General features: G+C 42.0%; 2 pseudogenes across 2 annotated transcripts in view; one reads left to right on the top strand and one right to left on the bottom strand.

Moving 5' to 3' along the window:
- Nucleotides 1-15,517, top strand: part of LOC144552499 (phosphoglycerate mutase-like protein 4) — a 24,459-nt pseudogene extending 8,942 nt beyond the window's left edge. The window contains exons 2-7 of the transcript XR_013511161.1: nucleotides 647-702; nucleotides 1,043-1,100; nucleotides 1,192-1,301; nucleotides 1,499-1,544; nucleotides 1,698-1,802; nucleotides 15,334-15,517. The product of XR_013511161.1 is annotated as a phosphoglycerate mutase-like protein 4 (transcript). The remainder of the gene's footprint in view (nucleotides 1-646; nucleotides 703-1,042; nucleotides 1,101-1,191; nucleotides 1,302-1,498; nucleotides 1,545-1,697; nucleotides 1,803-15,333) is intronic.
- On the bottom strand, nucleotides 3,078-14,056 carry LOC144552725 (disease resistance protein RGA2-like; annotated as a pseudogene). The gene is made up of 2 exons (XR_013511210.1): nucleotides 13,507-14,056; nucleotides 3,078-6,552 (listed from the first exon to the last, which is right to left on the bottom strand). The product of XR_013511210.1 is annotated as a disease resistance protein RGA2-like (transcript).
- Nucleotides 15,518-16,621: the final 1,104 nt, after the last annotated feature.

Below are 16,621 nucleotides of genomic sequence, written 5' to 3' on the forward strand. Positions count from 1 at the left end.
AGAGGGAGTGTATTTAAAGAAAAAATTAGAGGGGGGAATTAAATTCGAAATTAAAAAAAAAAAAAAACCGGGATTTGACCCGGGTGGGTCCGGCCGAGTTTGATTTGACCGGTCCGGGCCCGGTTTGTCTGAACCGACGGCAAAAAAATTCAAATTTCAAATGAAACGGGTAAACGGGTAAAGGGTCACGGGTAAACGGGTAAAGGTCACGGGTAAACGGGTAAAGGGTAAACGGGTAAAAGGGTAAAGTTGGTCGGGTAAACGGGTGCGGGTACGGGTAAAACGGGTGCGGGTAGACGGGTTTCGGGTACGGGTAAAACGGATACGGGTTGGACGGGTTTTTTCCCGAATCAATGAGTCCGGTCCGTCTCAAACCCGTGCCCGTGTACCCGTTTACCCGCCTATACCCGGACACGGGTACGAGTACCTCGGGTAACGGGTACGGGTCGGGTACAACGGGTCATACCCGTTCGGGTAGAAGCAAAAGACTACAATAGAGTAACATAAAACATCTTGATTTCCTTTGACTAGCAACTCTTGTAAGCGTTTCGCCACTGGCGAGTACTTTTAGGTTTCAACGAAGCGAAGCATGTCTTCCAGCGTAGCCATGGAGGAAGAGATGGAGATACTGGAGGGTTAAGCCGAGGTAGTGGTGGTGCGACACGGCGAGACCTCCTGGAACAGGCTTCTCGAATCCTCCAGGTCTCATTTTTCCCAATACTTATTGTTCACTCTCTTCCTCTTTCCCAAATTTGTGGTTTGGTAGCGATTGAAGCAGAGAGAGTGACCGAGAAGGAGGGGGGCGCGGGGGGAGACAGATTCAAGCTGTTGAAATTCGATTTGCGTTTTAAATTACAATATTGAGACGAAAAGTAATTACTACATAAAGTTAAATTTCTGATAAAACCTCCTGTAAACTAGCTAGAGCAGCACATTTGAATATTTGATGGAGTAGTTTAAAGTTTTTATCCATATTGAGACAGATTCGTATCTGGTATACGCAAAATTTTATTTACCTCTATATTTTGTACTTTATAAACAGGGACACTTGGATCCAGAATTAAATGAGATTGGAAGGCAACAAGCGGCAGTGGTAACTGGTAAGGTATGCTTTTAATTGTGCAATGAAAATTGCAATTGCTCTCCTTTTCAATTTATATATTTTTTTTATCTCATTACATTTTCGGAAAGTTGCTAGTCGCTTATCCAAGGAGCCCAAGCTCAATGTCATATATTCCTCTGATCTAAAGTGAGCATCTGAGACTGAACGGATTATTGCAAACCAGTGTGGTTTGAAAGAGGTAAATCATTTTGGATCATGACATATATTTTAATTTTAGATCTCGACGAAGCTTAGTTTTGTATTTTCTCTAGGAAAAATTGTCTATCTGTTATTCTGTTATGCATTATAGGTTAGTTTGGATCAAGCACTGCGAGAGAGGCATCGAGGAGATCTTCAAGGCTTGACATTAGTGTATGCTCAAGAGATGAAACCTAGTGCTTATATTTTGTTCTTGTCACGCAAAAGAGAACAAGAAGTTCCAGTAATTTTTTCCTGACATTTTCATGTTTTATTTTAATTTTGTTTAGTTTCAGAAAAATGAAAAATGAAAGGTCTCTGTGTACAAACTAGATTTTAGAAGCTAGTTTTATAATTTTAGATAGGAGTTAATATTGGCTGCTTTTGTTTTTTTTAGCAGTTGATACCATTATTTCTAATATTATTGGTGGTGGACAAAGTTTTGATCAACTGCATCAGCGGTGTGTTTCTTTTTCTCGAAAGATAGCCAACCAACACAGAGGTAAAACCCCTTAAAAGGTGTTGCTTTACATTTCCAAAACTAATAATTTTACTATCAGAAAATTATCTTCCTTTTGAGAAACTTAGCTGTGGCTACCAAGGTTTGTGTCAGAAATTCTCTTCAAGAGCAGCATTATTGATTTATTGTCTCATTACCCTTATGACTCATCTCCAGTACTGGGACTGGTAAACACCAATTATTGTCAACCCATACTGTCCTGTTCATTAGCCTTTTGTTTAGTACATGCTAATTGGGAGTCTTGGTAGTACATATAGGATATAGTGTTATTGATTCTTCAACCTTCCCTCTCAAGTCTAATGTCAGCAACTAGGTATGTAATCCGTAAATTCTCTGATGTTCGGTCACTCTGACAATCCTAATGTATTATAATTTGTCAGGTGAAAGAGTTATTGTGGTTAGTCATGGTGGTTTCATCAGCGAACTGCACAGAAAAGCCGCTCCAAATAGAAATCTGGAAAGCAAGACATAAGACACAGAACATGGGGTGATACCAGCCATCTTCAAGGAATAGGTGTGCTTGGCAGTGGATTTGGCAGGGATAAGGCATCAGGATAGTACTTTATGATAAAAAAATCAGGGTAGCGTTGGAATTGTGGTTTAAATTTTGAACCACTTGTATGTTTGGTGGTGGATGAGAAGGCTCTAATGTTTGTCGAAATCGTTTCTCTATTTGGATATGTAGCATCGTACGTAATTGTTTAGATACTACACGAATAATCAATTTATGTAAGGGTACAACAAATATAATTTTGAAGTTTCTGAATAAGTTTTGCTCTGGGTGTTTGTAGTTTATTCGTTACAAATATTCGTGGTCCTTACCTTTTTCTTATTTCCATTTTCATGGTAAATTATTTTGTGTGGACGGAATTTCTCGAAAATGTGTAAATTTGAAAAATTATCTTTACACTCACAACTCATAATATATGAATTGGTACATTTTTGTTTTTAATTTTGAAACTTTTTTTCACACGATTTGGAAAATATTATCAACATTGTGATTGCCAAGGATCCCAATTAATGAAATGGATTATGGCCGTTAAATAATAATCATTCACCTCGCTGCTGAAGACATAAAATTAGAACGTTAGTTTGAATTTCTTGTGGAATATACAAAAAAGGCACTGAAGCATGTGAGCTCACCTTAAGTCTCTTTTTCAAGTAGTTGGCATTATGAACTCTTCGTCTAATTAGCTTGCTGAGGCATTTATAGTGCCGGATTTTGTAATAGACACTTTATTGTTTCGTAATGAAACAGTTGGGAATACCTGCTTTTATAAAAAAAAAATATTGTGAAGTATACATGGGCCGACAAAAAAAACAATCATCAACCAAGAAATGAAAACCAAAATATTCGTGTTAAAAATAAATTACATTAAAGCATTTACCAAGTGAAATGTAATTCGGAAATTCAAATGTAATACTCTTCAAACCGACTAATTCTGGATTGACTTAAAAGTCCAAAAACTACCAGTTTTTTAAGGTGCCGGATTTTATCATAATCTAGACCACCCTCCTTCAATCTCCCATCCAATTCCTCGCTGCACCCATTAATCTCTAGAATTTCCAATGACCTTGGCAACTCAGGAAGCCTCGTTAACCAATAAGCGTTATGCAGCTCCAAAGTCCTCAAGCTCGGGAGGCTTTGTAAGCTATCAGGCAATGTCTCCACTGACCTCAAAGTCGAACCAGATAGACTCAGATATTGGAGAGAGGCCCCGTTTTGCAGTAACCACTGCTCTGGCAACAACGTTATGCTATAGAGGCCACTTATCCGCACTGACTTTGTAAGGTGTAGGTTAGGCACTGCAAGTAAATGCTCTGGATGGTCTACGACTAGCCTGTCAAGTGCCATTGACAGTCTGTTTACCGAGGACTGTTCGATTGAATCCAGTGGTGATTTTTTTGCAAGATTTGGACATGTTCTGATCACCAAGACCTTTAAGGATAGGATGCCTTCTAAACCACCGAGCGATTTCAGTCCCTTGCAATTATTTATCTCTAGCTCCTTAAGTGATGTTAAACTCTGCAGCACATTTGCTGAGGGTAATGATATAAGATTAGCACAATCATCCAGCTTTAGAAAAGAAATCAAAGAAAGGCCTAGTAGTAATTGGGGTAAACACGTGACAAGGTCACCACAAGAGCTCAGCATAAGCCGTTGAATAGATGGAGGGAAGAAGTTTTTCGGTAGCAACAGAGGCAGCAAAAATAGTCTGCTGCAAGTGTCAATCGTAAGTGATTTTAGACAGATGAGATCTCTAAATCCATCTGATCGCAGTTGAACTAGTTCGGCACAGTCGCCGATTGTGAGTTCCTCAAGAGATACAAGTTGTTCAGGGTGCATGAAAAATCCTGAACTCAGGGAGGTTAGCTTTGAGCATCCAATAATAAGCAATGAAGAGAGAGACCATGGGCCTTCATTGGTGCTACATCTCTCATTCGTCTGTTTAAATTCAGGTAGTGTAGTTGTCTCCAAAGAATTTAACTCAAGCTCTTCCAGAGCAGTAGGAATGGGTGGTAATTTCTTCAGACTGGGGCAGTCATTTACCACAAGTCTTTTCAGGCGTGAAAACCAGTTTTCACTTTGACTGTCCTCTCTCCACTCATCCAACTGAATCAAGCGCACAAGCTTGAGTGTATCCAATGCAGGAAATGTGTTGCCAGATTGGCTGGACCCATAGAACTCCAAGCCAATTTCCTTCAATGCCCCCATGTCTTCTAGGGTGAGAAATTTAAGGTACGGAAGTTGCCCAAAAGGAGGAAGCCTCTCTAAACTGCTGCAGTAGGCTAAGTTGATAGAAGTCACATTGGGAACAATTTGATGTTTCAACCAATTTGGCGGATTAATGGCCCTATAGCCCCTCAATGACAGATTTGTAAGGTTCAAACCTGGCTGGAGGCAATCAGCAACTTCCTTGTCCATCTCATTCCTGCCTTCTATATTCGCAAACCCAGGACCCCATCTCAGTGCAATATAATGAAGATGTTTCTTCGAGTGTAGCTTGGCTTTAGAAGCTTCTTCTGTACTTCTCACATTCTTAAGATTGGTGATCACCAATTCACGAAGCTCTGACATCATTTCTAGCTCGCTTATATCATACCCCGCCTCACCTTTCACACTATAATTAAGCTGTTGAAGAGAACTCAGTTTTCCAATGCGCGGAATGGTTGAAATAGCACCTGAGGGAAGAGACAGCCTCTTTAGTTTTGAAAGCTTGCAAATGTCAGCTGGAATACTCCCTTTTGAGTGGTCAAAGTAGGAATTGAATTCGAACTCTAGCATTTGCAAATGATATAGTGAGCATAGACATTGAGACAACTTGGGTATATTTGTACTCATTACACTCAAACAACGAAGGTGGACGAGATCACCTATAGATTTGGGAAAATCACGAAGCCATTTAGATGATATTTCCAACCATCGGATTGTTTTCAACCCTTTCAGAGCAATATCAATGGCACCCGTTAACTCAGCATCCTCAATATCACAAAATAACAAAAGAGTTCTCAGGTACTTCAGCTCTGAAAGATTTTTAAGCACCAGTATGTTACTTGTCTTTAAGGACAAATGACGAATGCTTTGTGGAATTGGAATTGGATCATTACTGACAACTCGTAAGCACTCATTCTTCGAAAGAATCTGTGCAAGTTCATGTAAAATATCGTGCATACTGTAGTATGAGTAGAAGTAGAATGAGGCATGAGGTTCAAAGAAGGATTCTCGCACGAGAGTTTCAAAGTATTCCCTTCCTTTTTCCTCCAGTGATCTCTTCTTATCCTCGGAAATTATGCCGACGGATATCCACATATCCACCAACCGGTCCCTATCAAACTCATGATGTGGAGGGAATATGCTACAATACCTGAAGCAAGGTTTTAACTCAGGTGGGAGGTTCTCATAGCTCAACCTAATAGCTGCCATTATGCCATCAGTTCCTTCATCCGAGTTGAGTGCCCCATCTTCCAAAACTCTAGTCCAGTGTTCGACCTCCAGTTTCTTGTTCAAAATCCTACCAATGGCCTTCACTGCAAGTGGTATGCCCCTTAGTTTCATTGCTATCTTCTCACCAATCGACTGCAATCTTGCGTATTCATTTGGGTTGAAACGACCAAAAGCATATTTCTCAAAGAGTTTTAAATTATCCGTCTCTTTCAAACCTTTAAGGTTAAGAGACATCTTAGTTTTACCAACCACGTTTGCAACTGTATCTGCTACTGACTCCTTCCTCGTAGTGACGAGGATCTTGCTTCCCGGAGAGCCATATTTTAAAGGGGCCATCACATTGCTCCATTTCTCTGTCTCTTTGTCATTCCATACATCATCGAGGACAAGCAAATATTTCTTGCCCGTTATATTCTCCTTCAGAGTGTTTTCAGCAGCATCGATAGTAGAAAACTCTGGTTTTGTTTTTGTTAATTACTCCAGCATTTTCATTTTAATAGCCTTTTCCTCAAAGGTGATAGATACACATACCCACATCTTAATTAGGAAATCATCTCCTGATTGATCAAAAAGGTTTTGCGCAAGAGCAGACTTGCCAACACCACCGATTCCAACAATGGTAAAGATTGAAAGTATCTTTGTCTCAGAGTTATCCAACCAGTTTAGGACTATCTGTTTTTCATTTTCCCTACCGAAGAATTCATTTCCTTTAGGCAAGGAGCCAGTTTCTGGGCTCATGTCTTCCCTCACCTCTGTAGCAATAGGCCCTTTTAACACATTAAGAACCTGAAAGAAATTCCCGTCTGTTAAATATAATATTTTGAATGGTGGAGGTAAATCTAATGCTTGTAGAGTGGGAAAATAAAGGATAAATGCTAAACCGAAAAAGATAACGATCTTCTTTGAGTTATTGGATATGACACAAAATAGGCATAATCCTGTACCAAAAAAAAGTGTCCTTTGAATATGAACACATTTGTCGAAATAGTCTGAAACTTTCTTTAATTGAATATGAAAAACACTACAGCTGATACTGTCAGAAGAAATTTAGAAGAAGAAACTTTCAAACATGAAAACTATAAAAGGGATCCTGGTCTAATTTCTTGAAACAAAAGACTAGTTTTGTGTAAAAAGGATTATATTTATTAATCAAAGGGTTAGGCTTATATAGAGCCTTACAAACACTCTTACAAATAAACCCCTCAAACTATCCTAATACAATGATTAACATACCAACACTCCCCCTCAAGATGAGCCTACGGACGAAAAATATCCACTAGGCCCATCTTGTCACATAGTCTCAACAAATCCAACGAACTAAGCCCTTTAGTGAGACAGTCAGCCACTTGTTCTCTAGTAGCTACATGTCCCAGCTCAAGTAGTCCGCTATTCAGTTTTTCCTTGATGAAGAATCTGTCGATCTCCACATGCTTGGTCCTGTCATGCTGCACAGGGTTATTAGCAATGCTAATAGCTGACTTATTGTCGCACCACAGCTTCATTTGTGCCCCTTGGTCCATCTTGAGCTCCACCAACAGAGCTCTCAACCACATCATCTCTGCAACACCTAAAGCCATGGCCCTGTACTCTGCCTCAGCTGTGGACCTCGCAACTACCGACTGTTTCTTGCTCTTCCAGGAGACCAGATTGCCTCCTACAAACATGCAATACCCAGACGTGGACTTCCTATCATCGGCACAACTTGCCCAGTCTGAATCACAATATCCCTCAATATTCAAATGCCCATTCTTGCGAAAGATCAACCCCTTTCCTGGTGCACTCTTCAGGTATCTCAGGATCTGGTACACAGTATCCATGTGACCCTCCCTAGGGTCATGCATGTAGCGACTCACCACACTCACCGCAAAGGAGATGTCGGGACGAGTGTGGCTCAAATAGATCAAGCGACCAACTAACCTCTGGTACCTCTCCTTATCAACTGGCTCTCCTGTCTCAGCACTCAGCTTAGACTTTTGATCGATCGGGGCCACCGCAGGTTTGCACCCTAGCATACCTGTCTCTGTAAGCAAATCCAGCACATACTTCCTTTGAGACAAAACAATCCCCTCTGCACCACGAGCTATCTCAATTCCAAGGAAGTATCTGAGTTGCCCCAAGTCTTTCACTTCAAACTCCTTACTCAACCTCTTCTTCAGTGATGTAATCTCACCCTTATCATCACCAGTGATAATCATGTCATCCACATACACTGCCAGCATCGTAATGTGAACTCCATGTCGCCTGAAGAACACTGTATGGTCTGCATTGGTCTGCTGATACCCCATGCCTACCATAGCCCTCCTAAACCTGTCAAACCAGGCTCGAGGGGACTGCTTCAGCCCATAAAGAGATTTCTTGAGTCTGCACACCTTACCCTCCGTTTGTTTCGTGCCAAAACCCTGTGGGACCTCCATGTATACCTCCTCCAACAACTCGCCGTGAAGGAAGGCATTCTTCACATCAAGCTGATATAACTTCCAACCCCCATTCGCTGCTAAGGAAACAAGTGTCCGCACTGTACTCATCTTCGCCACGGGTGCAAAAGTCTCATCATAGTCAATACCGTACGTCTGACTGTACCCCTTTGCCACCAACCGGGCCTTGTAGCGCTCAACCCGACCCTCTGGGCTTTGTTTCACAGTGAAAACCCACTTGCATCCAACCGCCTTCTTTCCTGGTGGTAATGGCACAAGCGTCCAGGTTTTGTTCTTCGCGAGAGCCTCAAGTTCCTCAAGCATGGCGGCTTTCCACTTTGGATCCTCCTTAGCAACCTGCCAACACTTAGGAATAGAGACAATGTCCAGAGATGCAATGAATGCTCCATGTGCAGGTGAGATGTGAGAGTAAGAAACAAACTGGGCAATATCATGTGGGAAACCGTATCGATCAGGGGGAACTCCCGCATTGAGGCGAGGAGTCCTCCTTACCGACATGGGAGTGGGAGGAGTAGAGAGGAATCATATCACCTGTGTGCTCTGAGTCAGTGGATGGTGTCTCAGAAGTCGGGGTAGGAAGAGACAAGGGACTTGGCACAAGCGGCACTGTAGGCGCGGTATCAAGCGGCACTGTAGGCGCGGTATCCTCAACCTGCCTCCTTCTCCTCGTGTACACTCGCAGCTCCCCTTGAGCTTGAGTGCCACCATTATCGGGATCATCCCCGCCTCGTTCCGGCACCACAGCCGATTCCACAACAGTCGACTCCTCAACTGTTGGCGCGCAAGGGACATCGCTCACACCCACCATCCTCCTCTCACTACCACTGCTACTCTCCCCCTCTCGCCTCATACCTCCAGTATCGAGCGAGTCTCCAAAAGGTGATGTAACATGAGAGGAGTAGTATGGCTCATGTTCTCGAAATGTGACATCCATACTAACAAACAACCTCCTCTCCACAGGACTCCAACATGTGTAGCCTTTTTGAGTGGCCGAGTACCCCACAAAAATACATTTGACCGCTCGCGGATCCAATTTTCCCACATTTGGTCTGTTGTTCTGCACGAAACACACACAACCAAATACCTTCAAGGGGAGACTATCTCTAATCTCACCTTTCAATAACTCAAGCGGGGACTTCCACTCCAACACACGTGACGGCATCCTATTGATCAGTCTCGCAGCTGTCAGGACTGCCTGTCCCCACAAGTACTTTGGTACATTCATTGAGATCATCATGCTTCTCGCTACCTCAAGGAGATGCCTGTTCTTTCTTTCTGCCACTCCATTCTGCTCTGGTGTGTATGGGCACGTGGTTTGATGCAGGATTCCCTGGGAGGATAAGTATTCTCTGAACGCATTGTTCGTGTACTCTGTTCCATTGTCAGACCTCAATACCTTCACTACTGCCCCGTATTGAGTCTGAGCCCCTTTGTGGAAATCTTTAAAACAAGCAAGCACATCATTCTTGTTTTTCATCAAATAAAGCCAAGTAGTACGAGAAAAGCAATCAATGAAAGACACAAAATATCGAAAACCATTAACAGAAGTTGTGGAACAAGGTCCCCACACATCAGAATGTATCAAATCAAAACTACAGGTGCTCCTACTACCTGTACTAACATACGAACTCCTGGTGTGCTTGCCAAGCTCACAAGCATCACAAACAAGTCTCTCTTTATTAGCTTTTTCAAACATAGCTGGATACAAACGACTCAAAAGACTAAAAGAAGAATGACCCATTCGCCTATGGTAGAGCAACAACAAGTCTTCCACACTACTCCTCACTCCTCCAGATCTCTCCACCACAGATGCGAGGGCTGAGTCCATCCCTTCTCTCTCAAGGAACCACAATCCGTTACGCCATGTGCCAGTCCCAAGCCTCTTGCCCGTTCCCTTCTCCTGGAAGATCACCTTTGGAATATCAAAAGAAACAACACATTTCAGTTGGAGGATAATAGCACTAATGGATAAGAGATTTACTGGAAAAGATGGAGCATGCAAAACATTGGACAAAGTCAAGGAGTCGGTACATCGCACAGTACCCTTACCCACTACAGGCTGGGCCGTACCATCGGCTGTCTGAATACTCTCAGGGACTGCCATGTGAGTATAAGAAGAAAACTCCCCAACAGTACCCGTCACATGTCTGGACGCACCAGAATCAATAATCCATGGTGAACTAACGGTGGATATGGAGGCAAGAGCATGGGTGTCACTAGTACCTGCAACTGAATGAGCATAAGTGGCAATGTTACCCGAGGTAGATGCATCCTCTGCCGCACCTTTTCCCTTCCTCCTAAGTAACTGGGAGTAGGCTCTCAAGAGCTCCTGATCCTCCGCAGAGAGCTCCTCATCCTGCACACCCCCTTCATCCTCTTCTCCTGCTACCATCAGGTTTGCCCGGTAGCCCCCTCTTCCACCTCCTCTGCGGCCACGACCACGACCGCGCTCCCCAGACTGACCACGTCCACCAGAGTTCCTCACCTTTGGTGGCTTAGTGCAAGCCGACTTCAGGTGGCCTACCTCCCCACAGTTGTAGCACTCCCGGGTCTCACCTCTAGACCTGGTACCACCTGAGTTGGAGACGGCTAGAGCTGACTTCACCCCTGGAAGTCCCCCTGCCCCGGTCTGGAGCCCGATCCGAGTCTCCTCCTGTATCATGGCCGAGACTGCCTCCTCCAGCGAGGGAATCTTCGGCTGAGCAAGTAACATCGCAGTCCTACGCTCAAAGGCTGGGGCCAGACCTCTAAGGAACCCCATGGTCCTATCCTGCATGCAAGCCTCAGTCTTCCTGCACGCAGGATCAGGACAACACAACGTCCTCGTGCAGTAGTCATGATCCAGCCATAAGCGCTCCAGCTCTATGGCATACTGCTGCACAGTCCTCTCCCCCTGTACGCAAGCAGCAATCTCTCCCTTTACCTGATAAACCTTCAGGTTGTTCTCCACACCATCATACGTCTTCCTCAATTTTTCCCAGACACACTTCACATCCTCCATGCCATCAACATTGGCCGCGATCTCTCGAGTCATCGAGTTTAAGAGCCAGATGTACACCAACATGTGAGTGGACCTCCACTCATCCCTCGCTGGAGTACCCTCAGCTGGCTCAGCAATCGCTCCAGTCAAGTACCCCTCTAGTTTCCTCCCAACTAGAGTGTACCGCACCCGACGTGACCAGCTCAGATACGAACCTGGACCATCGAGTTTCACATCAATCGGGGGAAGCTCCACCCTTGGTGCTGGTGCAGGTGCTGGGGTTGGTTTCGGTGCAGTGTCACTAGAGGCAAAGCTAAATGCTCGCATCAACATTGCGATCTCATCACCATTCAGCTTCTCCAAGGCCTCTTTCATTGCTAAACCCATCTTCGAACCCTCACCTGCCATTGATCTGACTCTGATCTACACACAAGATTGAGTCAAATCCTCCTTCTTCCCCAAGACACGATCTCGAACCCGTAAGATCTAGAAAATCATTACCTCGAACCCCTTCCCTTTCCTTTTAACCCGATCTTGATCTCAAAACATCAAGATTCGAGTTTCAAACAACCCGATTAATACCCGTCTCTCGGGTATCGTGGGGTATAAACCCCCCCACGCCGGCCAAGCAACAATCAACAAGAGAAATAGAGAGAAAAGAGAAGAGGATAGATCAAATCAAGAGAGAAAAGAAGAAGAAGAGATCAGATCAGATCAGATCTGTCACCAAAAACAGCCAAACGGAGATCAGATCAGATCTGTTACCAAGATAAAACAGCCAAAACGACTCACAAACAGCGGCTGGCGGAGCACCAGCAGGGCCGGCGGAGCACTTGGCAACCCGGCGGACCCCTGGCAGAGCCGGCAGCCCCCTGGCGGAGCTGGCAGAGCCCCTGGCGGAGCTGGCAGAGGGCTGGCGGAGCCCCTGGAGGGCTGGCGGACCCCCTGGCGGAGCTGGCGGAGGTCCGGTGGTGCTGGCGGAGGTGCTGGCTGTGCTGGCGGAAGGTGGCTGCTGTTGCACGGTTTTTGACGCAAAACCCTAGATCTGAAAAGTGGCTCTGATACCAACTAGTTTTGTGTAAAAAGGATTATATTTATTAATCAAAGGGTTAGGCTTATATAGAGCCTTACAAACACTCTTACAAATAAACCCCTCAAACTATCCTAATACAATGATTAACATACCAACAAAAAGTACCCCAAATAACTGCATGAGAGTAGACTCCCATTCTTTATTTAATATTAATTGATTCATTTGGAGAATTCTTAAATCTAAATAGATCCAGCTCGTCAATTTTCACATTAGATGATCAAAAGTCCAAACATAACTACAATTGAGAATATACAAAAGGAACTGATTTTCAAAATTATGTCTAATCAAGACCATTTGATCTGAGATAGATCAGTGGTCTAGATCTATCTGTGACTCCCTAATTTTGCAATTCAAGAAGCTTAACATTACTAGACAATACAGTCTACATATGAAGAACACGAGTTAAAGGCCTAATTGAAATCAAAGAAATCCAAAGGCTTTGTTATTGAAGATTGTTCTACAAAGATTACTTGAAAGAGAACCATGAGCTTAATGCAGTTACACATGCCCTCATCTCTCTTCGGAAAGCCGCATATTAAATTCACAAGAATAGCATCTAAAAGATGTTGTGGTGTCCCAGGACCCTTTAATAAAAAAAAAATTTGTTTGAAAAAAAAAAAAGATTCACTCAAGTCAGATTCGTTAGAGAACAATTCCTTTCTCTTCAATTGGGCTGCCTTCCGTCACCATACTATATTGCCTCCATTCAATTGCAGAGGAGCATATTTTGTTTACAATGCGCTCCTCTGCTACAAATTAAGACTTGTCTCTACAGCCCGCATGTTTTTCGTCATAAAAAAATGGTCTTCACATGCCATTTCTACTGTATTAAAACGGGTGCTTAGCCACCCGTATAATTTTATCGTGTATTTAGATTTAATTAGATTTATATGGTTGTGGAGACTTGGATTCAAATCTCACTGCTACGAATTATGCATTTTTATGTTTCAATCCCTCCCAATTAAATTTTTTAGTTCCATCCCTACTTCCTCCTGCACTTTATCCCAAGTAATATCGCCACCAGAAACTAATCAAGGCCTTTATAACTCTTACTGGAAGAATTATATTTGCTCAAACTCACTATGTGTATTAGTTCAAACAAGGAGTTCAAAGGAGGAGCCAGATCGATCAATAACAAGAATTCCTCATCCAATCAAGTAGTCTTGTTTGAGTACCATAAAGATGAAACTCAAAGAAGAATCAATTAAAAAACATGAGGAAAAGGTAACAACCTGAGTAAAGGTGCCCAGACCAGCAACAAGTTCATCAAAAGTCTTCACCACTTCTCTCAATCTCTTCAGCACATCATCCCGATGAACCGCCCGCACCCCAAACTTCGCAATCCTCTTCATTAACTTTTTCGACTTTTTCGCAGGTCCATCTGCCTCCTCCTTGAGATGCTGGTACTCCAACTCATCGAACACATTGTCGGCTTCCTCGACCGCACCCCGGAGCTGGCCCAACCATTTTTCCAGAGCTGGGTTGGGGTCCCCTTGTAGATCACCTCTCTCTGCAGCGTAGACGAGAGTCATGACCTGAAACTGGGAGTCAGAAAGGCGCTTCATCTCGTCCTTCATACCGGATTGCCATGCTTTCTGGTCTTTGAAGTAGGTGGATGCTTTGTCAATTAGCTTACTGATGATTGTTGAGGCGAACCGTCCTGCGATGGCTACATCTACTGCCACAGTCATGGATCCAAGAAAAAGAGAGAGGCAATCAGTTGGATCGATTGGGGCTTGTAGGGAGCTCTGAAACGATAATCGATATGGGGAAATTTGAGTGTTTACTGAGTGAGTGGTCTACAGGGTACTGGAGAAATAAGTGGTGCTCGCCTGAGGGATCCTATGAAGTAACAGAATATTTGAGTTTCGATCTGGACCGTCCGATGAGAAATTAGATCCGTGCCAAAGTAGATAGCATGGTCCGGATCAAACTCAAATATTATGTTACTTGCGGTGAATGAATTCCGGTTGAATTCTTTTTGTTGTTACTCATCAACGTATATATTAACAAAGATAATAGGGATCACTCACGATTGCTATTTTTGATAGTTTTAACTTTTAACAATTATTTTGTTTTAAATGAAAGTACGAAAATTAGAAAAAATAAATTGATAGGTATGTCATTAGACATATTGATAATCAAACAATCAAATTTCATGTCATTTCATTTAATTATTCTATTGTTGATGCATAAAAAATAATAATTGAGAACTGTTCATATTTGTAGCTATTTGATGTACGGTCAAATATATATATCAATTATGTCAAATTTTATAGATATAATTTACGGATAATATAAATCATACTTATAATGTTGAATTTAAAATTTAAGCTTATTTTTAAGAATAATTATAATATCCCTCATTTATCTATCCCCTATTCATTCCTCTACTAACTAATTTTCTATTTTAATTATAACTACTATTTCTAACAACCTTTATTTCTTTATTTTTTTTCTCTTCATCTTTCACATCCATCTTTCTTTTTCACCTCCATCTTCTTCTCACACCTCTACCTCCGTCTCTCTCTCCCACCTATGCCTCCGCCTCCCTCTCCCACCTCCACCTCTACCTCCCTCTCCCACCTCTGCCTCCGCCTCTCTCACCTTCGCCTTTGCCTCCCTCTCTCACATCCGCCTCCGTTTTTTACATCGATAAACTATTTCTCTCTCTCACCTCGAAATAATAAATACGATAAGCTTTCTCCCTCTCATACCTTCACCTCCGCTTTCGGACTCCATTGTGGAGCTCTGATACCATGAAATGAGTAAAGAGAAAGAAGAGGATTTTATGAATCAGAAGAATTTATTCATTCTTGATTAATGAGCACAAGATACAAGTGTCTTTTTATAGAGAATGGCTACTCTGTTGTTACAAGATTAGTTACTTGCTGATTTCCTAGTAGTTAGCACTAACAGTAGTAATACATATAGGATATAGCGTTATAGATTCTTCAACCTTCACTTTCAAGTCTCTCATGTCAGCAACTAGGTATGTAATCCGTAAATTCTCTGATGTTCGGTCACTCCGACAAACCTAGTGTATTATAATTTGTCAGGTGAAAGAGTTATTGTGGTTAGTCATGGTAGTATCGTCAGAGAACTGCACAGAAAAGCCGCTCCAAATAGAAATCTGGAAGGCAAAATACAGAACACGGGGTGATACCAGCCATCTTCATGGAATAGGTGTGCTTGGTAGTGGATTTGGCGGGGATAAGGCATCAGGAAAGTGTTTTATAAAAATGACCAGGGTAGCGTTGGAATTGTGGTTTAAATTTTGAATCACTTGTATGTTTGATGGTGGATGAGAAGGCTCTATTGTTTCTCGGATGGATGTTTGAAATGGTTTGGCTGACGGCTCAAAATCGTTTCTCTTTTTGGATATGCAGCATCACACGTAATTGTTTAGATACTACACGAATAATCAATTTATGTAAGGGTAGAACAAATTTAATTTTAAGAATTACGAGCCGAAATTATTTTCTGAATTAGTTTTGCTCTGGTTGTTTGTAGTTTATTCGTTACAAATATTCGTGGTCCTTACCTTTTTTTTTTATTTTCATTTTAATTGCATCTCACAACTTATATACGAATTTCTACATTTTAATTTGTTTTCAATCTTGAAACTCTTTTTCACACGATTTGGAAAATATTATCAACATTGTGATTTCCAAGAATCCCAATTAATGAAATGGATTATGGCCGTCAAATAATAATCAATCACCTCGCTGCTGAAGACATAAAAATAGAACGTTACTTTGAATTTCTTGTGGAATATACAAAAAAGGCACTGTAGCATGTGAGCTCACCTTAAGTCTCTTTTGTTTAGTTGTCATTATGAACTCTTCCTCTAATTAGCTTACTGAGGCATTTATAGTGCCGAATTTTGTAATAGACACTTTATTGTTTCGTAATGAACCCTAAACCCTAAACCCTAAACCCTAAACCCTGAACCCTAATGAACCAGGTGGGAATACCTGCTTTTATAAAAACTAGTCAAGTGCCCACGCTACGCCGTGAGGATTGAAAATCTGTTTTAATCACTTTTTTTAAATGTGATTAATTTAAAAATTGATTGACTAATTATGTATTAGTCAATAATAAAAGCAAATGAAAATTTAGTGTTTGACCCTAAAAATATGCCAAGATTACAAATTTTTAAAACAATGGTCCTTGGGTCATTCACATAAAATAAAAATAAAAAAAATCAACAATAACTAAGTACATGATCTACCAAGCAAGCACAGCTAACAAATAACCAAGTACACAGAAAATAACAAAGATAATCTACCAAGCACTGCTAACACAAAGTTATCACATAAATTAAGACGAATCCCATAGACAGAG

The sequence above is a fragment of the Carex rostrata genome, chromosome 4, assembly GCF_964058835.1.
Source record: "Carex rostrata chromosome 4, lpCarRost1.2, whole genome shotgun sequence".
NCBI lineage: Eukaryota > Viridiplantae > Streptophyta > Magnoliopsida > Poales > Cyperaceae > Carex > Carex rostrata.